This window comes from Sciurus vulgaris, assembly GCF_902686455.1.
Source record: "Sciurus vulgaris genome assembly, contig: HiC_scaffold_611_arrow_ctg1, whole genome shotgun sequence".
Classification (NCBI taxonomy): Eukaryota; Metazoa; Chordata; class Mammalia; order Rodentia; family Sciuridae; genus Sciurus; species Sciurus vulgaris.
This window is the reverse complement of record NW_027632409.1, coordinates 5,241,970-5,267,959: the sequence shown is the minus strand read 5'-3', so window position 1 is coordinate 5,267,959 and position 25,990 is coordinate 5,241,970. Positions and strand designations below refer to the sequence as shown.

General features: G+C 46.2%; 1 long non-coding RNA gene and 1 pseudogene across 2 annotated transcripts in view; one reads left to right on the top strand and one right to left on the bottom strand.

The window, feature by feature from the left end:
* The window catches only part of LOC306652831, a 167,728-nt gene that overhangs the window by 100,131 nt on the left and 41,607 nt on the right, over positions 1-25,990 (top strand). The window lies entirely within an intron of this gene.
* LOC306652833 (WD repeat-containing protein 91-like) overlaps positions 1-25,990 on the bottom strand; it is a 38,725-nt pseudogene that overhangs the window by 12,153 nt on the left and 582 nt on the right. The window lies entirely within an intron of this gene.

Here is a 25,990-nt window from a genome sequence, read left to right as displayed (position 1 = left end):
TTCCATTTCTGAGGTCACTGAGGTCACCCTAAATCTTCTCTCAACCACCATTGATCAGGGTATTCTCAGATATCTGGGGAAGAGCACCTCTCCCACCAGTGCTCTGTCTTCTTTGGGTCCTATCCTAAAACACCCCTCATCCAACATTGCTCAGGTTTTTTTGAGTCCTGTGAGTGAATGCCCCTCACCCTCTAGTGCTTTGATTCCACTGGATCCTCTTGGTGATAGTCTTTCTCCTAAAATGGCACAGCTTTCCAGGAGAGGGGCTACCACCATAGAACCTGGTGGAATCTAAGCAAGAGTGAATGAGGGACACACCCCAATATTCAGAGTACCCCAAGCAATGATGGGTGAGGGGAGATTTAGGAGAAGACCCAGAGAAAACAGAGCTCTGTTGGGAGAGATGAGCTCTCCTATAGGACACAGACAACCCTGACCAATGATGGTGGAGAGGAGATTTAGGACAGGACACAGAGAAGCCTGAGAAAAGTTAGGTGAGGTAGGAGCCAGAGGAGATGAATTGTGGTGGAAGAGTGTTGCTCATCAAGATGACTCACAGCCTTTGAGCCTTTCAGGAGAAAAGTTCTTAGTTACTTCAGGGGTGGTGGGACAGTGGTGATATTTCAAAGGTCTGAAGAATTCCTGCATAATGATAGAAAATTCTCCATGGACACAATTCACACTGTCCTTTGAAGGAATGCATTGTGCCTTATCCAGAGGTCCTTGAAGGTATCCTTTCTTCAAAAGGGAGAAGACAGTGACATATCAGAGAAGATCCTGAATATATTTAAATATATGGTTTCCATCCACTGTTCTGAAAGATGTCAGATATTTTGGGCATGCTACGTGACCCATAAGAACTTGGCCACTTGAGGAATGGTGAGGAAATGGTGGAGAATTCATGTTGGAAAGAGGTCCTTCGTGCTGTATAAATTGACATCCTTTGAAATTGTCCTTGATTTTCAGGCATTGTTGAGGAGTCTCTCTGCATTGGAAGGTCCAAAGGCCTATTGGGGTTGTTGAAAAAGGAGGTATCAATGTCTCTACAATTTTCCACAGTAATGTTGGGCTGGACATGCAGATAAGGCCAGAGATATTTTACTGACATTATCAGAAAGGGGCTTACCAAGAGAGTTCAACAAGTGAAACAGGTTTTCTAAGGCTCATTGGAGAGGGAGCACAGGTACTGAAGATAGTGCACAAATAAACCCAGAGGGGATTTAGCCCTGGTGGGAGAGGGGTGCTCACACACAAGGCTTAGAGGACCCTGTGCAATGGTGGACAAGGGAAGATTTAGGGCAGAACAGAAAGAGAACTGAGCACTGGTGGGAGAGGGGTGCTCTCCCAGAGTACTGAGAGACCCTGAACATTAAGGGATGAAAATTGTTTTAGAGCACAACCCAGAGAAGACTGAGGTAAGGTAGATGAGGGACCTTTGACCACATGATTCTGAGGAGACAGAGCAATTTGTGGAGAGGATTTCTTTCCTACAGGTGTCTGAGTTTGGGGATCCTTTTTGAGAGTGTCCCCCAGGACAATGTTTCAGTGACCTGAGGGATGGTGGGAATTGTGTTGTTAAAAGATCAAAAGAAGTCCTCCATAATGATGGGAAATCGTCCTTGGTCACTTTCCACATTGTCCCTTGAAGTTGTGCATTGTGCCAGACCCGTATGTCCTAGGAAGGTTTCTCTTGTCAAAAGAGAGTAGCCTGTGACATATCAGAGAAGATCTTGAAAATATTTAAGTATATGCTTTACTTTCACTGTTCCTAAAGATGTCAGAAATCCTGGGAATGCTACATCACCCACAAGACCTCAGATACTGGAGGAATCGTGTGGAAAAGATGGATGATGTGTGGTGGAACAAGGTCTTCAGCGCCTCACAAATTGACATCCATGAAAATTGTCTGACATTTTCAAGCATTGGTGAGGAACCTGTCTGCACCAAGGAAGTATTGAGGTATTTAGAAAGAGGAAGTATTCACATCTTTCCAAGTTTCCACATTAATATTGGCCTCGACACACAGATAATTCCAGAGATGTTGTACTGATATTACCAGGAAAGAGGCTGTCCTGGAGAGTTCACTAAGTGAAACAGGTTTCCTAGTGCTCATTGGAGAGTGAGTGGTAGGTGAAGTGTGTCCACCCACAATACCCAGAGTGAAATGAGCACTGGTGGGAGAGGGGGACTATCCCAGTGTACTAAGAAGACCTTGAATAATTGTGTAAGAGGAATTTTAGGGACGAATACAGAGAAGACTCAGGCAAGTTAGATGAGGTGACCTTGAACACAGAATCCAGAGGAGACAGCTCTTTTGGTAAAGGGTTTCTCTCCTACAGGTGTCAGGGTTTTTGATCCTTTTTGAGAGTGTCCTTCAGTCAATGTATCAATATCCTAAGGGATGGGTGGGGATGATCCTATTTTAAAAGCACAAATAAGTCCTCCATGATGATGGGAAATTGTCCTTGGTTACATTTCACACTGTTTCTTGAAGTTGTGTATTGTGACTAACCCAGATGTCCTAGGAAGTTTTCTCTTGTCAAATGAGAGCAGACAGTGAAATATCAGAAAAGATCCTGAAAGTACTTAAATATATGCTTTCCATCCACTTCTCAGAGAGATGACAAGAATAATGTGCATGCTACATCACTTATGAGAACTCCACCACTTGAACAATGACGTGGGAAAGATGGACTATGAGTGGTGGAATGAGGTCCTCAGTACTGTTTAAATTGACATCCATTAAAATTGTCTGGCATTTTCAGGTATTAATGAAGACTGATGAGGAACCTATCTGCATGGCAGCACCAAAGGCCTATTGAGTTGGTTGGAAAGAGAAAGTATCTTCATCTCGCACCTTTCCACAGTCCTGTTGACCTGGACATACAGGTAAGGACTGAGATGGTATACTGACATTAGCAAGAAAGGGGCTCGCCCAGAGAGTTCACCAAGGGATTTAGGTTGCCCAGGACTCATTGGAGAGTGAGAACTGGTAGGTAAAGTGTGTCAAACCACAAAACTCAGATGGAACTGAGCACCATTAGAAGAGAGGCACTCACCCACATGCCTCAGAAAAACCCTGAGCAATGGTGCGAAAGGGAGATTAAGGACAGAGACTCAAAAAGCCTGAGCACGGTGGGGAATTCTCCCAAAGAAAACAGGAGACTCTGAGCAATGGTGTGCAAAAAGAGTTCAAAAATAGGACTCAAAGAAGACTAAGAACACCTAGGTGATGAGTGCACCACCACAGGCCACAGAAGACAGAACTGCTGATCTGGGGAACTGGCTCACAGGACAGTTTATGACCTTAGTACTCACATAAATGTAGCTCACTCTTCTCCAGTTGTCCCCCCTTCTGATGTGTTCTTGGTCCTGATCTGCACCCTCATGGGATCTTCACTGCCTCCTCTGATTCCTAGTGTCCTCTCCCCATGTTATTCTGGGAACAATGTCCAGTATTGTGGTTTTTCCTGTGCAGCCTCTCTCCTTAACTCCCATACAGTTTATGATGTCATAATAGCCTACAGAGTGAAAAAGACACAGCTGTGTTTGCTACCAAGACTTTAGAATGTGGGACCCTCAGAACTGGCTGTGTCCTGCAGTGTAGCATTTCCTTGGACTTAATGACATCTGTCTCCACTAGCTGCAGTCAGAGGTCTGAAGAGTCTGGCTCCTGTTCTGTTTCTGATTCTGTTGTTCTTGAGTTTAGGAATTTCTGGTTTGGGGCTTTTGTCCCAGGAGTAACTGGGCACTGTTGAGGACTGAGGTCAAAATGTGATTGTGGAGACTGGGTAACAGAGCCTCAGTTTCCTATCCAGTGCATGCTGGAGCCAGGGTCCTCTTTGTCTCACCTTTCCTTAGGAACCACAGGCCTGGTTTCTAATTCTTGTTTTCTCATGCTCAGCTCTATGGAAGCCTGGGTATTCCCTTCTTACCTTCTCCTCTCCAGACTTTTCTTGGCAGGAGCACACTATTTGGTGCCAGGCCCTGCTGGAACCCCACCCAGACATGATGTACCATGTCTTTGAACACTGACAACAGGAGTCACACAGGCTTCTGTGAGAACCTGATTGAGAAATGGGAAGAAAGTCCACCACAGGACCTGAATATGTTCTTGTATCTGAGGCTCCTCATCCAGGGTCACCAGTGACCAGGCAAAGCCTGTCCCTCCATGACAGACCCACCAAGACTCACCAGTGCTACAGAGTGGGGCATGTTGTTATCATCAACCCATTTCCTACACAGATGACAACACAGGCTGGAGTTTTAGAAAAGACAGATAAAGGGCCCGTGGGACCCTGTGTGACTACAGGTAAGCAGCACATCTAGGGGTGCCTGGTACAGAGTGTCACAGGTGTTCTTTCCTCCTCACTCCTTGCTTCTCCTCCCCTGAGGGATCATGAGACTTACCAAGAACTTCAGGGAGACTGGTGATAATTATGTGGGCAGTGTTGTCCAATGCCAAGTCTTCAAGCACAAAATTCATAATTTCTGCATGTCCCAGGGGCAGACTTGCCCTGGATCCTGCCTGAAGACCTTCTCCCCTTCTGCTCCTCCCCTTTGTCAGTTTGGGACCATGGGTGCTCTTTTCCTGGGCAAACCCCTAGCCCTCTTTGTGTTTTATATTGAGGCAGACTCTCTGTAATTTGCTCAGGGTGGCTTCAAATTTGATCCTTCTGTGTCAGTCTCCTGAGTGGCTGGCATTATAAGTGGGGCAGTCTGCCAGACTCAGCCCCCATTTTGTTTAATAGGAGACATTCCTTCATAAGAGAATGGTGTCGGAGAAGACATAAGAGTAATACTCAACCAGGAAGCACAGTGGGTCTAAGATCACACACACTCATACTCAATTGTGTCCTGAGGTTGAAGCTGGATTTCCCCAATTTTGATAAGGGCCAAGCCCAGAATCCTGAGAACTGAGCACCCACTAGTATGGCTTCAGGGTTTCACATGGCTGCCACCCCACCTTCCACTCCCCCCCACAGGGATCTCTAGGCATAGGTGGCCTGGTCAGCCTGGTCACACAAAACTCCCCACAGTGGTCTTGGGACACACAAAGGAATGAGACCAGTGTGTGCAGTTAGAGTCCCCTGATGTGGGCTCTCTCAATTTGTCCCACTGGTGGGCCCCCTCTGCAGTTGGACAACAACACTGGTAGGTCATAAAAGCTTATCTGTCTGGGTTCTGCACCACTAGATGTCTTTCTCTCCTAATGTGCACCAAGAATTAGGCTAGTAGGATCAGATGTCCCAACTGGAGACACTAAGCAGGGCTACAGACCCACTACCCAGGACTGTGCCCAACTCTGCAAGATTGAGGGATTTCCTGTTGTCCTTGAATCCCTGACAAAGCTGTTTCCTCCCACAGCCACTTACAGGAGCCTAACCCAGACCCATCATGGGAACCTTCATATCAGTTTCACTTCAGGGATAGTTGTGGGGTGACCCCTCATCAAAGGCAGATGGTGGTATGTAGGGGTCACACCTGTGGCCTGGTTGCTTCCCTCCCATAGACAGGTCCAGGGTGGTCTACTTCCTGGAGTCTGGAATTTAAAATCAGAGGCTCCTCTGACACACAAGAACCCTGCAACATCTAGCAGAGAGAGAGAAGGCTTACTGCATAATTATTCTGAATAAATCTCCCACCAAAACTTTGCAGCACTCTGCCTTGACTTTCTGAATAATTCCCTGTCTCTGCTAACAGGTCCTGAAATTCCTCTCTGCAGCATGTCAATAAACTACAGGGCTAGGTTGAAGTCCCCTCTACCTCCTGGTAACCTCCTGGAACCCCATCTGGTGATAAGGTGAGGATTTCTTTTCAAAAGTCCAGAGACTGCTCCTGGGGTTGCCTAGAGTGTGGTGTCTCTTTTGTTTGAACAACCTACAGCCCTGCTTTTCTTCCTGAGACTTGTGCCAGGCTAGGAAGGAATGTACTTAGCAGCACACTCACTGCCCCAAGCTCTACTAGAGCTGGGACCTTGGCTTTCTCATCAAACACACCACTGCCAGGAAACAGCTGCCCAGATCCCACCTGAGCTCACTGCCCATAACTTCAGAGCTACTTTAGTCAGAATGTCTATGGCTACCTCCATTTTTCCTTTTATGCTTATGGGTTTGGCGGGTTTGACTGGTATATTTATTTTTTGGTTTTGCCCACTTAAATGATATATCTGTTTTGTCTGAAGAGAGGCTTTTGGCTCTCATGACCTTTGTACCCTCACTGTAAGCTCTGGTTATTGAAGTTACTTAGGGGATTGTTTCCCATTCCATGACTTAACTCAACTCCACCTTTGAATAGGAATCTGCTTTCCTAAATGAGCTGCCTCTCTAGAAATAGAGAATGAAAGAAAGAAAATTCACATCAGACTGGGCACTGAAGCCCTTTATGAAGACTTGCAGGCAGGATTCTAAGTTGATACTTGTGACTCAGTGATCTCAGCTTCTTAAAGCCAGTCACAGCATAATTTGGATCTGACGCTCCCTTCACAAAATTGTTGCATATGTTATTATGTTGTTGTGCCTAATAGCTCAGATTATAACATAGGAGGATCTCTAAAAAATGGGTTAATTTAGAATTGTTAGAGAAAATGAGGTTGTCCTCAAAATGGTAACACATATTTGTTTTGTTGTTTTTGTTGGTTTGGGGGTGGACTGTCTATGAGTCAGAAACCTGAATGAGTCAGCACCCTGAGCAGTCACTGCAGTCATGTGGGAGGTCTGGCTTTTCTGTTGTTGTCCCAGCTGGGTTCCAGGCATTGTGAGTGAGCCAGGTGTCCAGTGGGACTGACAGGTACAAGGGTCCTCATTATGGCACTGTGTCTGTAGCTCAGTGGGGTCATTCCTCCAGGACACCCAATGGTGGGAAGAGGATACCATCTGGCTGTGGTTGTCTCTGAGAAGCCTACCTAAACCTTCCTGCCTGGGTCTGTGCCCAGCAGTCCTGAGACTGCACTGCTACCCCTTATCTGGTATCCAGAAATTCAAAATCTTTCCCAAATCCTCCCACATTGTTGGATCCATCTACCCAAGGGACACATGGTGTGCTCTGGCACACTCATCTGGAGGGTCTCAGGCCATCTTCCATCCAATCACCTAATCAGCAATATAGGCAGATTTCAATTGAAATAAACTCCATTCTTCCTAGATTTCAGTGACTGTTATACCTGGACCTGTGCACAACCAGGTAGCAGTGCTGCCTACTCACACCTAGTCCCATTCTGTAGGAGGTGACCTGGCTTTCTTCTGGACTGAGTATTGTGTCACACTTGGCTGCAAGGCTTTCCAGCCTAAAGATATTGGGGCAGCGTGGGTGTACTGTGTGCAAAACTGTTGTGGTGACCCTGTGCAGATGGTGTGTGCAAAAGTGGAGTGCATATGTGCTAGGCAGTGAATTTGGAGGGTTTGTACACATGGAGAGTACATTTGGTGTGAATGTGAATGTAAATAGTGTGTGAGGAATGAGTGTCCATGTGGAGTGTGCACGAGGAGTGAGTGTGTGTGGGGATAGTGCCTGAGGGGTTGTGTATCCTTGTGGAATATGCATGCAGAGTGAGTGTCTGTGGAGAACGCACGTGGAATGAGTGTTCATCGAGAGTATTTATGAGGAATGAGTGTGAATGTGTAATGTGTATGAGAGTGTACACATGGATTGTGCACTAAGAGTATGTGTCTGCATGCAGTTTGCATGAGGAGTGATTGTGCATATGGAATGTGTATGAGGAGTGAGTGTGCATGTGGAGTGTGCATATGGAGTGAGTTCCTATGTGGAGTATGCATGAGGAGTGAGTGTTCATGTGGCGTATGCATGGAGAGTGAGTGTCCATGTGGACAGTGCATAAGGTGTGAGTGTGCATGTGGAAAGTGCATGTGAGGTATAAATGAGAATTTAGTATGCATATAGAGCACTGATGAGTGAGTGTGCATGTAAGGCATACATGAGAAACTGTGTGAGGATTGAGTGCCATGTGGAGAGTGCATGAGGAGTGAGTGTCTATGTGGAGGGGTGAGTGTGTATGTGCAGTGTGCAAGAGGATAGTGTGTGGGGGAGTGTATAAGGAGTGTGCATGTTCAGTGTGCATGAACAGTGAGTATGTGTGTGAAGGTGACCACGAGCAATGAGCGAGCCTGTTGATGTCCATGTTCATGAGAAGAGTTCTGGGGGCATGCTGCCTGGTGGTGCAGTGTGCATTCCTGGACACTCCCCTCTCTATTTTGTCCCAGAACTACTCTTTTGTGCTTTGGAGTCTCTGATCATCTTCCACACTCGGTCTCTCACTGCCTCCCATCTGACCATGGTTATGGAGGCCAGACCTACATGTGCAGGAAAGGCAGAGTTCCAGGCATTGTTGGCCAAATGTCCAGGATGGGTGGGGTCATGGAGGGGAGGCTGTTAGCTTCTGGACATTTTCTGAGATGCCACATCAGGCAGGGGGGGTGGGGAGCACTGGCCCCAACTCCACCAAGTCAGAAACCCTGACAGCACCCTCCCTACTTTTCAATGAAATCCCCTTGGGCCAAGTGGCAGGGAGCTGCTTCCTAGGAAAAGGTGAGGCAATCTCTGTGTGAAGTGGAAAGAGGTTTCTGGAAAAAATAACTGGGTCATCCCAGGTCGGCAGGGAGCCTGGGCATCACTCAGACCCTCTAGGTTGCCCATTTCTTACTTACTCTTCTCTTCCACAGTGAATAACAGCCCCAGGATCTCTGGGTCTCCAGGAGGATGCAGGTGGGGCCTGGTGAGGAGCCTCCAGACATGGGAGAGTTTCCATGACAGGGCTTCAGGCTCAGCTGAAGAGGAGCACAGGGAAAGAAAAAGCAGGTCTGGCATATGGAGACAAGGTGAATGAGAACCAGGCAGGTGTGGAGGGCTCTGAAAGACTCTGGGAATTGTGGACCTGTCTCAGAGTGTCCAGGCAGGAGGAGGGGTCTGAAAGTGTCAGGGAATTAGAGACCTGGGACATAGGGTCCAGGCAGGAGGAGACTCTGAAGGAGTCTGGGAGATGGAGTGTGGGGCACAGGGTACAAGAATAAGGAGGGGTCTTAAGGAATCTGGGAGTTGGGGACCAGGGGCACAGGGTCAAGGCAGGAGGACGGTTCTGATTAAGGACAAAAGTTGGGGATCTGGGGCATGGTGTCCAGAATGGAGGAAGATCTGTATGACTCTGGGAGGTGGGGTCCTGGGGCAGAGTGTCCAGGTAGAAGGAGAAGCCTTCAGGAGTCTTGGAGGTGGGGCCCTGGGCACAGGGTCCAGGAAGGTGTATAGGAGTATGAAGGTGTCTGGGCAACAGGAAGGCACCTAGCCCCATCCCAAGCCCTACTCAAACCTGGAAGCAAACATCTCTGCTGAGAAATAGTTAAACCAAAATCTCCTGCAAGCCCAAAAGTACCTTCCACAAAAGAAGGGAAAGAAGACAGTTTTAGTTGTGAATAAGCATTGAACCAGTACAACTGAGCATCACAGTCATCTGCTTGGAGACTGCCTGGGAATCTTGCTCCCTGTCCTGTGCCCAGCATTCCCCCCAGCACACAAACACACTGTTGAGGTTACTGCATCAAGACCTGCAGCAGGAGGCCTCCAAGGCCTCTTTGTCCTGCTCCTGTATTCTCTTGTGGGTTATGGTCCTTAATGGACTAGCTAGGACTTAGACTATTGCAGGTTAAAGACTGTCTGCTTTCCATTGCTGTGAATAAATTCCTGAGATGAACTGTTCACCAGGAGAAAATATTTCAGAAGTTTCAATCATGGATAACTGACCCTGCAGCTCTGGCCTGTGGCAGCAGAGCACATCACGGTGGGAATGTGTTGCAGAGGAGGCCTAAGTCCCTCATGGCAGCTGAGATGTAAAGACATGGGCAGGCCCAGGTACCCAAGCTCTGGTTTCCTCCCACCAGGCCCTGCCTCTTAAGGGTTCCACCTCTCCCAACAGCACCAGCAACTGGGGACCAACTTCAACACATTGGCCTCTTGGTGGACACTCCTCTGTACTTCAGCAGGGCATAGAGAGCCTCCTGAAGCAGGGTGTGCAACTTCAGAGGCTCAGTTGTGGTCAATAAAGGGACAAAGGGTTAACAAGTCTGTAGTCATCTCTCCCTGCTATCTTGCTGCTGTTACTATTCTTCACCCCCACACAAACCATTTTACAACCTAGATCATTAGCCCACAATATTTCTCAACAGTCATTAGTGGCATTGTTATTAGCCTATATGATTCCATTTATTGAGAATACCACCCCAGCAATTCTCTCTTTCCCTCTCTCTTTCTTTCTATCTTTTTCTCTGTCTCTTTCTCTCTCTCTCTCTCATCCATACTTCAGGGCATATACCTTCCTCATCTGCTGAATAAAATCTCTTCTGTGAATTCCCACAACCAGAGTGGTTTTCTAGATGTTTTCAGTAAATAGGGGTGCTGGCAGGCACTGATTTCTTACTAGATAACAGGATCAGATACCCTTCAACCCAGAGAGACCTTGCAGCACAACCCATCTGACACAGTGTTGGGGTTGGGTCACCCCACCTGAACCCCTCCCCTGCCCTATTACACTCTGAATGTGTGATGCCTCAAATTCATGTTGAGACTGCAAACACAATGTAATGTTATCAGGAGGACCTTTGGAATGTCCTAGGTCAGGAGAAAGACATTTACTGAATGCCTCATAGTAGGATCCAGTGAGTTCCCTGCCCCAACCACAGTTGAGGCACAGTCAGGAGAACAGACTCCCTACCTGCTGTACCTTGTTCTTAGGCTCCAACCTCCAGAACACTGGGCATGAATATCTGTTGTTTATGAGTTAACTGGTTTTTTTTTTTTTTTTTTTTTTTTTTTTTTTTTTGTGGAAGTCTGAATGAACTAAGACATCTGGCACTGGGCATGGACTGGATGTAGAAACATGAGAAATGTAGAGGTGAGTTTGAAGCTGAGTAGAGGGTAGGGACCCAAGGATGTCTGTAGTGAATGCTGGAGAAAGCTTATTTTTACACACAGACATTTGCTAGGTAAATTCTAGTACAACAGTGCAGGGACTCTGAAGGCTGGAGCAGGAGGATTGCCAGTTCAAGACCAGCATCAGCAAATTAGCAAGGCCATTTCTCAAAGTGAAAAATAAACAGGGCTTTGTGGTGGAGCTTCCTGGATTCAGGCTTTGGTGCCAAGAGAAATGGCAACCAGGAATGGAAGAGAAAATAATCAATGATAGGTATTAAAGTGTCTCAAGATGGACAATTCAGGGCATGACAGATACTGGGACCTGATACCAGGTTTGCAGAAGAAAGAGAGATTGAATGCATTCCTCAATACTGCCTGGATGAGCAGATCTGTAGCCAAGGGACAGGTGGAGTCTATGAGTAGAAAATAACTGGCATGGTGTGGACATGAAGTGGCCACCAACCTTACCTGTGGAACTGTGTAGGACCTTCAGGGGTGAAGTGATGAGATCACAATAGCTCAGAAATAATTAGGACACTAATCCACTTGATGGATTAATAAGTGAATGGATTGCTAGGTGGTCACTGTAGGCAGGGCTGTGTCTGGAGGGAGTAGGTCAGAGGAGCAAAGAACTTGGGACTATAGTTTCTCCCCTTGGCCAGCCACTCTCATCTCCCAAATCACTGACTTCACAGAGCTGAGAAGCTTTCCTCAGCTGGATAGGAGCTTCTGCAACCATGCTGTCACCTTGGGCTCAGAGAAATGGTGTTGACCAGCTATGGTCTGAACCTCTGAAACCTGGAGACAAATAAAACTGTACTCGTCTACATTGTTCATAGGCATTTTGATCAGAGTAGTCAGAAACTTACTAGCACAATGACCAGTAAACCCCAGAAATGAGAGGGACTCTTACTATTTGGCCTACCAGGAGTCTTACAATAAGCAAGTCAGGGTAACCAGTCATCACTTGGGACTCCATCAAATCACCAGGCTCATCAGACATTGAGGGTGGGTTTCTTCTGAATGGATGTAGTAGAGCTTATGCTAAAAGCATAATACAGGAGATCCACAGCTAGGCACAGGGGAAGGTTCTTCAGTCTGACTACAGTGCACCATGGTCATCCTCTGGTGAACTCTGTCCACAATCAGGAAGAAAAGACTTGCAGAAAGCCTCAACCTGCTGCAGGTCACCTCTGTCATCAGGAATGATCTTCAGGGGACCAGTTTGGCAGGCATGAGACTGGATTGAGGAAATAGACACTGGAGGAAAGGCCAGCCTTCCTACAGGACAGCCAGGAACTGATCCAACTGCTCCACCCCAGGGCTTCATGGCAGGTATAACCTGGTAACAAAGAGAGAAATGTTAACTGAAGAAATGTCTGAGCAGGATGCTGAGGGTTGGTTTGGCACTGCTGAGTGCTTCTCATAAACCAGTAGAGGACATTTAAAGGGGATAGAATTTTACCCACAAGCAAGCATATCCTAAAAATTGGAAATTTTTCTATCTATTCTTTAGAGGAATTAGAGTGTTCTTGGGAGAGAAGGAGAATGTGGTTGACCATTTCTTAAGGACATGAGGATAGGTGACCCTGGGATGACACAAGAGTAGTCCCAAGGTCCTGGACAGAGATAGGCTGCCCCTCCCACCACAGGCCTGGAGGACAGTGATCCCAAGCAGCAGCTGCTACCAGATCCCCTTGCCAGCTGATTCCACTCACTCTTATTCCTCAGCTCTATGCATAACTGGTCACCCCACCTGGACTACAAGCTATGATGCCCGGGCAGAGAATCATTGTGGGCAAGACCAGCACAGAGTCCCACTAGCTGAACCACAGAAGCACAACTGTACCACACTACCCAAACCAGCACTGACACTGTTGTCCAATTCCAACCTGGATTGGGACTGCTCATGACTTAGGCAGAGAGGCACTGCAGAACACCCATAGTGCATGGCTCAGGCACAGAGCAACATGGCTAGGGCTACCACCTCTGCCAGTACTGAACAGGATACTGACATCCACCCTGTGTGGAAGAGGGTCCAGCCCTGAAGGATTATGGGTGCAGGTCAAACCAAACATTGTATGTTTTTGTTGGTTTTTATTGTTTTTGTTATTGAAGATAATACCCAAATATGCTTTGCCACTTAACTGCATCCCCAGTCCTTTGTACAGGTCCTTTGACAGGGTCTCATTAACTTGACAGGGCTGACCTCACACTTGCAATTCTCCTACTTCAGCCTCCCAACTCACTGGAATTGCAGATGTATACCACCCTGCCCAGCAGAAAGGATTATTCCTTAACTTCATCCCCAATGCTCTGGTGGGTTTTGAGCTTGCAAAAAATGCCTTCCTGCTTTTCTATTTCCCTCTCTGAATAGAAATGACTGCCAGAGTCTTTTCCTCATTGGCTTTGGAAGTACAGGCTTGGTGGGACCCTGCACTCACACAGTGAGACCAGGTGGACTCAGCATGAATGGTACCTGACCTCAACCTGCTGTGAAGGACATGTTCACTGGAGACTAAGAACTTAGTTGCAAACATAGACTTTGGGGGCTCTTGTAAAGGAATGAATGTATTCAACATGTCTTAGAAGGATGTGTATTTTGGGAGGAACTGTGTGGCCTTAATGCTTGTGAAACCTCCCCCATGTTTAATGTCAAACTCCAAGGATCATTGAGATGGATTAGGTCAGTGGATAAAGACCTTCTGTGTGGCATTGGTGCTCTCATGAAACAGGCCTAAGGAACACAGGCTCTGCCATGTGAAAAACAGCAGAACGATTCTCCAGGACACAGAAAGTGGCCCTGTTTAGACATGAACACTGCCAGTGCCATGATCTTGGTTTACAGTCTTGCAGAACTGAGCAAGAAGGTGAGATGCCTGCAGGTCAGTCCTGCATTTCTGCAAGGAACTGCCCAGGGCAGCTGACTCTAGGAGAAGAACTTATTTCTCTCATATTTAGCATGTCTAAGCCATGGAACCTGCCTCAGTTCAGTTCTGGTGAGGGTCTCATTATCTGCCAATGCGGTCCACAACAGCAGAGTGTGTGAAGCCAGCAATCCATCCACAAGTGGTGCAGGCAGGCTCTGGACTATTTAACAACTCTCCCTGAGGAACACCCAGAGGCCCAGAGCACCCTCTTAATGGGGTCACTAAGACTAGCTCCAAATATACCCACCTCCACATGGAGCTATCCTGCAGAGCAAGCCACCACTCACAGAAGACCCTGCAAGACCACATGCACTCATTCCCATTCTTTCCTTCTGGGGATCCAGCACTGGTAGAAATGGGGTTTACCTTTCTGATGGACAGAGAAAGTGCCAAGAAGTCAATCCCCAATGCACCCCTCAATGCACAGGAAACAGAAATACCCTCAGTTCTTTTTGCTTCACACAAATATTCCTGTGGTTTAACCTGGAACCTGGTTTAGGGGCACCTGCTTTCAGCATATTCTTCTATCTCTCCAGAGTCCAGAGGCTACTCACAACTTATCATTCTCCATCAATCTCCCTCTAGACCTGACAGACAGTTGTGCTCTTCTGTGCCTGTCCATATAGCTACCAGGCACTTCTTCCTGACAAGCATCCAGGTCTTGAGCCATGAAAGACTCCTTGGTCACCAGGGGATTCCTCCTGTCCCAGTGTCACTCTCCCCTGAACTTCTGGCAAACAGGGGTATCCCTGGCAGGAGACCACACACTGGAGTCATTTGAGTGTCTGGAGCTTCTGCAACAACCAGTGCTCAAAACAGCATCTTCTCTCCTGCCTGAGAACCCCTTTGCATTTCCAGACTCTGGTGAGGCTTCTCAAGTGCATGTACATCCACCATGCCTACCCAAGGCCTCAGCTCCCTGCCTCAACTATCACAGGTCCTTAAAATCCTCCTAGGCCCACCAGAGTCCTGCACCCATCCTTGAGCTCAGCATTCTCTTTGGTGGCACTGCCTCCAATTCAGCTCCAGAAAGTCCTTCACTTGATTTACATTTATTTAATTTATTTGATTAATCAATTTGTACTGAAATTGAACTCAGGAATCTTTACTGCTGAGTGACAGACCTATTTTTATTTTATTTTGGCACAAGTTCTTGACATTGCAGAGGCTACACTCAAACTTGCATCCTCCTGCATCAGCCTCCCTGGGCTCAGGGAATACAGGTCTGTACCATCTGCAGAGTCATGGCTTTTTAAAAAATTCTCAGTCTCTCATACTGACTTAAAGGTCACAGTTTGGTCAAACAAGTAGGTCTTTTCAAATCCTCTTATTTAACATTTCAAATTATATTAAATAAACTTCACTAAAAATAAATCCACTACTTGCCTTGGTGAAACCACCCTGACCAGCGAGGTTTCCTTCCTAAACCATCAAGGGTGGGCACAGGCAAAGGGAGTTGCAGGTTAATGGCTCCAATTAGGAGACTGTGGAGGCTGTCTGTGTGCCCACCAGTCTTCAACTATAGGCTGGGGCTAGAGGTATGTCACAGTCATCAAGGGATGCAGACAGGGTGGCCTCATCAAAGCATCTGGACATGCTTCTCATCAAAGCCCCAGGGAGCCTGAGGAAAGAGGATCCCAAGTTCAGGCTGATCTTTTACTCTAGATGAAATACTGGTAGTTTTAGTGAATTTTATACACTGCTTCTCTTTTAGGATACAAATGGAACAGTGCTTATCTTTTGGGATACAAATGGATAATTAATAAAATCTAATTGAAACATAATTGATAATGGAGTATAACTCTTTAATCTGAGTAATAAATATATGGGACTTTAGTATATTACCTGACAGAATTTTGTGCATAAAGTTTTTTCTTGATAATTTGAAATTTGATCACAACTTCTGTTTTTTTTAAGGGTTTCTTAAAATATCAGGGTTTTCTAACCCTGATAATTTGCAACATATTTCTTCACAGTTTTACTTTTAAAATAGGTCATACCAGTAGGAAATTCAAGTCTAAAACTTCCAAAATATTTTTTTGTGTGTGTGTTTGTGGGGAAAATTGAACCCAGATTTCACACATACTCAGTAACTGCTCTACCACTGAGCTGTTCCTTAGAATATTATTATGAGACAGGATGTTGATAAGTTACCTACACTTGCCTCAAACTTGTGATGCTCCTACCTCCACCTTGTGAGTGGCTGGGATCAAAGGTGTGTGCAACTATGCCTGGCACAAGTTGCTCCATACCCCTCTGAATATACTGCTTTTTAACACTTTTATGCAAAAGAAGGAGGATTGTAACACCTGTAAATGATATGACAAACTTATAGACACACACCTGGGGAAACTACCTGAACAAAGACAGAGGCCATGGGGAGGCAGGATATTAATGAGCAAAGATATCTTTGTATGCCCCCAGTAGAGTGGGAGGTGACTCAGACTAATTTTCAGCCAAGTAGGGGTTTGCTTACACCAGTGGATGGGTGGTCTGTGAATACTCTTCACCCCAGTAGCTGTTAGTGAGGGCAGCACAGTACAGGGGAGAATAAACTCACCAAAAATCAAATCTCAGTTCAACCACGACTAGATGTGGTCTTGATCTGTGTTAGAATTACACACTCTATGCCCCATCTAATGGGCACTGTTGAGTTCTAAATAGCACATGTGGAACTTCAGGAAAATGTTCCCTGAGTAGGTCTTCCTGTGTGATCCTTGCATGTCTTCAAGGGAAACTTGAACCAGAACTGACCTTTTGGTCACCCCAGTAAATATGGCCCTCAGAGTGGTCTGATGGTTATAGTTGATGGTCATGACTTGTACACGTGGCCAATGAACTGGGTCATTGCAGCCTGCTAGGACTGCTGTGCACATATATCAGATATGCTTGATGGATGTCTGGGTTCATCATTGAAAGCCTAAGTTTTAGCAATCCTGGGTGTCATGTAGCATGATGCCTCTATGAGATTCTCTCTCAGTAAAAACCTCAGACACATGATCCATTTTATCTGGATACAGACATTCTTCATATGTGCACAGAGTTTCTTGCTAGAGAATAACCTGGGTGTTCCCAAATGGGGAAATGATCAGCAGCCTGTACCTGACATTTGTGGATCCTTCATTTCTTTTTTTGAATGAACTGTGAATGTGACCATTTTTCTACTTTCTTTATCAGCAGAGTCATTATTGGTAGACAGAAAAGCTGTTAATTTTTGTATGTTGATTTTAAAAATGGATACTATGCTGAACTTTCTCATCTTTAGCTTCAGCAGTCTTTGGCAAGCAGTGGTAATTTAATGTCTTTCTTGCATATCTTTATTCCTTTTCTTTCCTTGCCTTGCCTACTTGTTCTGGATAGAATTCCTAACACTATATTTAAATGGAGTGGTGAGATTTGAAATTTTTGTCTTGTTCTGAATTTGAAAGAAAATCTTTCAGTTTTTCCCCATTTACTATGAGTTTGGCTTTGAATTAGTTGAAAGAAGTTTCTTCATGCCTAGGTTTTTATAGTTTTTATCATAAATAAATGCTGACATTGGTTGAAGTGTTTCTCTGCATATTATTGAGGTGAATATGGAAATTTTGTTCTTAATTCTATTTATGTGATGAATTGCATTTATTGATTTTTTTATGTTGAACCATCCTGGCAACCTTGGGATCCAACCACCTTGGTAATGGTGTACAGTACTTTTAATATGTTGTTAAATGTGCTTTGCTAATACTTTAGTAATGACTTTTGCACCTAACTTTATTAGGAATATTGTTCCATGATTTTCCTTCCTTGATATTTACTTATTTGATTTGGATATGAGTGTGGCATTGGCTGCATAGACTAATTTGGAAGTCTCCCAACCCTTGCTAGTTAAGGAAATAATTTGAGGAGCATGGTGAATAGTTCTTCAAAGCTCTGGTAGAATTCATGTGAGAGTCCTTCTGGTCCTGGATTTTCCTTTCTTGAATGGCTTCTCATTACTGCTTCTCTCACATTGCGTGTTGGGTGGTTTCTTCAGATTTCTATTGCCTCTTGATTCACTCCTGGCAGGTTCTATGTGTCTAGAAATGGTTCTTTTTCTCCTAGGTTTTCCAAGGTTTTGGAGTATAAGTTTACAAAAAATCCCCAATGATTCCCTTGTTTCTTTGATGTTCTTGGTCATTTCTCTTTTTCTATCTCTATTTTCATTGACACCTGTCTTCTCTCATTTTCTTTTGGTTAGATCGTTGAAGAGCTTATCAATTCTATCTCAACAAAAAAAATTAACTCTTTGTTTTATCAATTCTTTAATTTTTTATTCCCAATTTGATTGATTTTGGTTTGATCTTATTTATTTCCTTCTGTTGGATTTGGACTGGTTTGTTTTTGTTTTTCAAGGACTTTGAAATGTAAGATTAGCTAATTTATATAAAACCTTTTTGATTTCTTATGTAGACACTCAGGGCTATGAAATTTCCTTTTGGAACTGCACCCAGAGTGTACCAGAGGTACTGATATGTTGTGTAAGTAGTCTAAATTGAGTCTAAGAATTTTAAAATTTCTTCTTTGATTTCTTATATTGCCCACTGATTAGTGTAAAGTGTGTTCCAAAGTGTTTGTTAATGTTAAATTCTAATTTCATACCATTATGATTTGACAACATGCAAGATATTACATCAGTATTTTTATATTTTCTAAATATTTCCTTGTGACTTAAAATATGGTCTATTTTGGACAAATTTCCTTGAGTTTCTGAGAAGAAAGTGTATTCAGCTCTTATTAAATAAAATATTCTATCAGTGTATGTTAAATCCACTTGATTTAAAATATTTTTCAGGTTCAATGAGTCTTTGCTGTATTATTCAGGATGATCTACCTATTGGTGAGAGAAGTGTAGTGAAATCGCCCAGTGATTTTGTACTGCAGTCTGTCAGGTTCTGATTCAAGCAGTGTCTCTTTTAGATAACTAGTTGCACCTGTGGGCCATAAATACTTCTTATTATTACATCCGTTTCCTGAGTTGTTCCCTGTATTGTATGAACTGACCTTCCATGCCTCTTCTGTTTAATTTTGCTTTGAGGTCTGCTTCTCAGATTTGACAGTAGTTACTCTTGCTTCTTTGGGGTTCCCTTCATATGCTATCAATTTCCATCCTTTCATTTTCAGCCTGTGACTCTCATTGCCTGTAAAGTGCATTTCTTGCAAACAATATATAGTTGGATCTTATTTTCTAGTGCATTCTGCCAGCATGCTCTTTTAATTGAAGGGTCGAGACTGTTTACCTTCCATTGTAATGTAAAAAGATGTGTATTAAATCCTTCCATTTTGATTTACTTCTAGTGTTTAATTTGTTTCTGTTTCTCATTTGCTCAGCTACTCTTTGCATATTATATTTTCTTTGTGGGATGTGGAGAGGATGCCAGTCACCAGACCTGCTGGGCATAGGGTGACTTTGGATTCACCTGCACCTGTCCAGAAAACATAGCCCTGCACATGTAGTAGCAGACAATTTGCAGTTTTTGAGGTTGTGTCCCTCTCTCCTGTGGTTCTAAAGCAAGATCAGTGACAGAAACTCCTCGCTGGGCTCCTAAATACACCACTGAGACTAAACCCCTTGAAACATAGTGTCCAAAAATGCTGCCCATTGTTAGTCTCAGTCTCCTAGAGAGTCCTAGCTGATCCCAGAATAGGTCATCATGCCACTGGCTCAGCCCCCAAGTCCTGGACACTCCCTATGTGCCCACAGGATTATGATAAATAAATCCACAGCATTCTGTATGAATTGCTGACCCCTACTCTGAACTTAGTGCTGGGTCATAGGCTACTGGGATCTCATACCTGGTGAAAGAATAACCAAGGACCACTTCTAATCCAGGACAGAGAGAATTATGCATTACAGGCTGTTTCTTAGCCTGGGCATGGCTTCTGACTCCCTGCTGGGGCTAGATTAGATGGGACTTTGCCTCTGGCTGGGTACAATGGGAAGTCATCCGAAGGAATCTGGTCTCAACTGCCCAGAAAGTCCTGTCTCCTGGGAGGTGAGTTCAGCAGACGCCAGTACACAGGCGAGCCCACCCATTCTCACCAAGCAGCTACATTCACGTGGATGAAGCCAGGGACCTGAACACTCACAGTCTATGCACTAGGGGTGACTTTCTGCTCTCACCACCTATGGGCACACTGGACACAAGTGATAGTATTGCTCACAAATACTGAAGTGCCCTGCTGGTTGGTGCTCATCACCAGAGAATCCCCCAGCTTTTGGGGAGAAGAGGAATGCATATTGGGAGAAGGCTGAGCTGGACACTCATTACTCCCCAGGCACTGAACATTGGAAAGTCCCTTTAACCCAAGAAGTTTCCAATTCTGTAAACATAAAAACTCAAATGATATTTTGAATTCATCACAAGGGATATATCACAAGGGATATATTTCTTACTCAATTTAAATTTTTATAGATATTCCACCTCTAGAATGATGGAACAAAGGCAAACTTGTGTTCTGTCCTTGGATGAGGGACAACTGGGTTTGAGAGGTGGTTGGGGATTCCAATCTTCCCAGGCTAGGTCCCCAGCATGGGTGAAGTGAAGTGCCTTGTTGCAAAAGAGCCCAACATTGCTTGGAACAACATGCTGGTAAGTGCTCAGTGTCAGCAGGACCCCAAGCTACACCCAGGGTAGCAGCAAGTGGAGAGGCTATGCTCCCTTTTATCCCCAAGAGGAGGAAGAGGGGAGGTATGTTGAGGTGGAACAGTGAGAAGCTAGGGAACACCAGGCAGGCTGGGGGACATCCATAACTCCCTCCCTAGGCTGCTGTTCTGGGCAGCACCTCTGGAATCCCTACTGCGGGGATCAAGGTAGGTGCTGTCTGGGCCTTCATGACCTGCAGACAGAATCTTTGTATCCAGTGTGTAAAGGAGTACTGGCAACTGAGATTCTGGTGGGGATACAAACAGAATCTTTGTATGCAGTGTGTAAAGGAGTACTGGCAACTGAGATTCTGGTGGGGTCCAGCCTGGTGTGGAGGGGATGTCAGTGATGAATGTGCCTTCATGACCTGCTGGGTAGTAGCCACAGTGGAATAAAGAATGAATGGTACCTGAGAGTGGACAAGGTGGCCCAGGCATCACCACACCTGCAAAGGAGAAGGAGGGAGGAATCAGAGTCTCTCTGAAGGGGTCTCTCCACCAGGTGAGGCCCAACTCTTATTTTCCTTATAACAGAATCTTTGTATCCAGTGTGTAAAGGAGTACTGGCAACTGAGATTCTGGTAGGGTTGGGCAGGTCCAGCATGGTGTGGAGGGGATGTCAGTGATGAATGTGCAAAATCTGCTGCTTCTGAAGCCACCAGCTCATCCCCATGACAATTAGGATGCATCCATTCCCATGTGAGTGACTAACTTCCCCAGACACTGGAAGGTGTGGTGATCCTTGATGTTATCTATCCCACCTCACCCCAGCTCCCTCAAGTGCTGGCCACACAGCACTTGTGTCTACCCAGTATCATGCTCGCCTGATGTGATGTCATAGCCCATGTTTTCTGAGACTGCTCTCTTCTTGAGTCCTAGAATATCAGTCAAGAGGAGCACTGGCTGGGACCCCCAGAGGCTCCTGCCTCAACTGGCTTGGTAACATATCTACAACCAGTACCACCTTTTGGTGTGGCTCCTGGAGGCTGAACTGGAGGGGCCCAATCTCAGCTGGTGAGAAGTCACAGCACCATGGACATCGACCATGACCTTGCTCATTCTGTCTAGTGTCCTGGAAGTCCCACATAGGTGTCCATCCTCTGCTGGAACCCTTGTTGTTGGAAGTGTGATAGTGCCACACCAAGTCCACAAAGCATTTTGGCCACCAGGGGATCCTGACTCCAGCCTCCTAGTCCTGCACTCTGGAGAATGTCTTGGCTTGAGCCCCACCACTGTCTGCTGAGACAGTCACCCAGATTGTGAGGGTAAGCACTCTAGGTGATACTGAGTCTTTTGGCACTGTTACAGAGAACTGTGTAGCAATAGGGGGCTCTGGAGTTAGCCAGGCTCCTGTGGACACCAGTGCATGTTAAAGCAAGGACTTCATGACAAGCACTTGCTCTCCTGGGGGACCTGAAAGAGACAAGACAGTTGATTATTGAGGCCTGTGGAATGCACTCCCACACTCTCAGCACACTCTGGCCACTTGACAGGCTTCCTGATGCTTCCTTTTCTATCTCCTACCCCAAGGGGAAGTGCAGCAAGGGTGAACAGTGCCAGGGCCCATAGTGTGACCAAGGCCAGGATGCAGATTGTGACCATGATAAGGATACAGAATGTGACCAGAGCCAAGACCCAGAATGTGACCAATGCCAGGGACAGAGTATGACCAAGGTAAAGGCCCAGATTGTGACAAGGTTAAGGCCCAGAGTGTGACCATGGCCAGTGCCCAGAATGTGACCAGGGCCAGGGTCCAGTATGTGAGCCTTATGACAGCCTAGAGTATGACCAAGGTCAGAACACAGAATGTGACTAGGAACAGGGCACAGATTGTGACCAGGGTCACAGAGTGTGACCATTATCAGTGTATAGAGTGTTATAAATGTCAGAGACCAGTGTGTGACCATGGTCAGTGTGCTGAGTGTGATCAATGCCAGGAAAAATGGTGACAAGTGTCAGGCCCCAGAATTTAACCCAGGTACAGGCCCAGTGTTTGACCAGGGTTGGGGCCAAGAGGGTGACCATAGTTAAGGCCAATTGTTTAACCTGGATCCAGGCCCACAATTTAACAAAAGCCACAGCATAGAGGATGAACAGGGTCAGTGTCCAGAGTGTGACCTGGACCAGGATCCAGAGGGTGACTAAGATGAGGACCCAGAGTATTTCCTAGGTCAAAACCCAGAATGTGACAAGGATCAGGGCCGAGAATGTGACCAGAGTCAGGGTCCAGCATGTGACTAAGGTAAGGGCATAGTGTGTGACCAGGGTTAGGGCCCAGTGTCTGTCCACTGTGGAACTCTGTTGTGACCAGTACAGGGCTTAGTTGTGACAACTCAGGGCCTTTTGCTTGACCAGGTCAGGGCATAGAGTATGACCAACTGAGGACCAAGTTGTGCCCAGGTCAGGGTCCAAATGTGATCAGGTGAATGAAAAGAATGTGAACAGGTTCAATACTTAGAGTATGACCAGGGTCAAGCTCATTATGTAACCTTGGTAAGGGCTCAGAGTATGACAAAAGCTAGGACCTTGGGTATGATGATGGTCAGGATACAGTGTGTGACCAGATCAGCACCAAGTTTGTGACCAGAGTCAGGGCAAATTGAGGCTAAGTCCAATGTGTGATTACGTCATGGCCCAGTTGTGATCAGGTCAAGGCTTTGTGTTTGACAATGTCAGAATTCAAACACGGTTACGTGTTACACCAGGCATGACCCAGTTGTAACCAGATCAGGGCCCACCTGTGTGCACCACCAGGGCTTCTACTTGCTAATCTTTTTTCCCCGCCTTCCTTTTTGAGTAGCTCATGTTCTTGGGAGCAATCTGAGTCCAGCATTTCCCAGGCAGTGTGTGGAGTTGAGAGAATATCCATCTATCTTCTGAGGCTCTCTGAAAGAAGACAGTCCTGCTGTTTCCATGTTGCAGGGTGGGTACAGGGCCATAGCAGTCACAGTGTTTGGTGAACAGTTATGGCCTATCTCAGTATCTCAGTGGAAACAGGCATCTTCCTGGGCCCAAACTGCTGCTTGAGGACCTGGTGCCAGATACAAATTTTATCCCATATCATATGTCCCCACCCTCAAGGAAGGCAGGTTCTCACTTTCTCAGGTACTCAGGAAATATCACACAAAAGGCTGGCAAGACAATGCAGGTGCAATTGATTATGTGATGCCAAGCAGTTCTTGACACCTTGGTCCATGGCTGGGGAGGTGTGCCTGGGTTCAAGGATAAAAATTTCCACTCCACAGTCATCTATCCACAGGCATGTACCCTGCTGTTTGGAAAAACAAATGTACCAAGTCCTCCAACCCTCCAACTGGTCCTGGCCACCCACATACCTGCCCACCTGACAAACAGACTACTGATGGTTCTGGGAGCCCACCAGTCACAGTCACTGCAAACCACCCTCTCTCTCCAGGTCAGGAAACTGAGGTTCTGAGCAAGACCTTCTCTGTGCAGTGCTCCTCCCTTGGCCAGCAGATGCATGTCATTCTGGACATATGTCCACCTAGGTCAATGCAGAAACTTGCATGGAAGCCGTACTCACCAGAGGCCCTGGCCACATGGGCTCAGCTGGCCCTGCAAGCTGGAACAGATGCAGCAACCAAAGTAGGCTTCTCAACTCTGGTCTGGACAGGCAGGTAGGTGGGTATGCATAGCAGATGTCTGCCCTGTGTGAGGCCAGCTGATTTTCACAGGGCCCCCAGGACTGGTGTGTGGGGCCAGGGTCCCAGCTCACTCCTGACTATGAAATTTATGGTCCAAAGTCATGGATGTATGATGAACACATCTGGAATTTACCTGGATTCCAAAGGTTGTGAGGGGACCCTGTTGATCACTACTGGCCATATCCTGTCCACCTCCAGAGACCAGAGGAAAAAGTTGGCTTGCCTGCTCCTGAGTATAGAGGCTTTCAGTGAGCCCACTCTGACCCTCCAGGAACCCCCACCCAATTTGGGGGCACTGAGAATGAATTCCACAGCACTGCTTTTCCTCTATATAACCTTGGGCAGTTCTACACCACTGGGTCCTGCCCAGACTATCCAGGCTAACTGGGACCTGAGGTGCATTCTTTTTCATGCCATAGGACTGTGAAGAAGTCCCTGTCTACACTACTGAAGGTTTTTTTTTTTTCCTTTCACTCAGGGTTCCATTTGGACCTCATGATGACTAGCCAGGAGTCCTCAGCCCTGGGTGCACACACCTTACCAAGTACCCCATAGATCCAGACCCTGCCCTAGAGCATGCAACTGACAGAGATGTGTGGTCTGGTGTAATCCATGTACTCAGTTCCTGCAACATAGTTGGTAAGGCTATTTCCCCTGGCCAGTGAGAGGCTGATGATCAGTCCAGGAACATATGGCATCCACAACTAGAGGGTAAAAAGGAGTGAGGGGCAGCCTTGGCTTGGGTGCTGGAACAAAAGACCCTGGAATGGACTCAGTTTCCACCAACCCTGTGTGACCTGACTGGGTTATGTTCCTGTCTATCAAATCAATATTCCAGGTGCAGAGTAGGAATTTGGTCTTTCTTCCCAACTACCAGTGTTGCCCATTGGAGTAATGGCCCCATTTCCAGGACCTGGGAAATGTGACAAGCCAGGTCACTCCCAGGGTGAGATCTGCTCTCAAATCAGGGCACTTAATCCTCAAGTCTATGAAGATACAGACTTCCTTGGTGTTGTGGGCTCACATATGCTTTGTGTGGGGATAATCACCACCATTCTGGATACCACCTGCAATAGGAACACTGATGGCCTCAGAGCCCAACCCAGTCTGACATGTGCTGATGTACTCATAAAAACTTTTGGGATCAGCCTCAGAGTGCCCCATATAATGGAACCTTGACGTTGGCCAGCAGGCAGGCTTAGTGGTGGTCAGATGGCCAGACCAGCTCCCAGCACTACCCTATCTCCCTGAGTCCTTCCAGTATACCAGGAGGAGGCACACTGCCTTCCCAGAAAGGGAATTGCAACCACCTCTTCATGTTTATGGGCTGTGGGAATGACCAGGGTCTGCCAGGAGGAGCAGCACACTCCTGTAAGGGAGTCCACACAGGAGTTGGACTCATCATGGTGAACAGTCCACAAGTTCTGCTTGTTGTCTTTGTGTAACTTAGCTTCACCCCACATCATCTGCACAGTACAGCAGCAGTTCACAGTTGTGAAACAGAAAATAGGCCCAGTGACATCCTGGTTTTTATCATGGGGAACTGGAATACATCACCTGGCACCACAAAGGGATGTTGCAGATGGGTGGAAGCTAAGGTTTTGGATAAGGGGAGGTGATCCAAGAGGCCCAGGGTCCCTGGTGTCAACCCAGGTTCTTACCAGATGAAAGCAAGAAGCCAGGGGTCAGAGATAGACCAGTTAGCTGCTGTCCTTGCCCGAAGATTGTCCTTCTCACACTTGTGTCTTCAGGATGTTGAGGACAGGAAGCCCACACCAAAGAGAGATGCCCAGGCCTGTTTGTCTGTACATCAACTT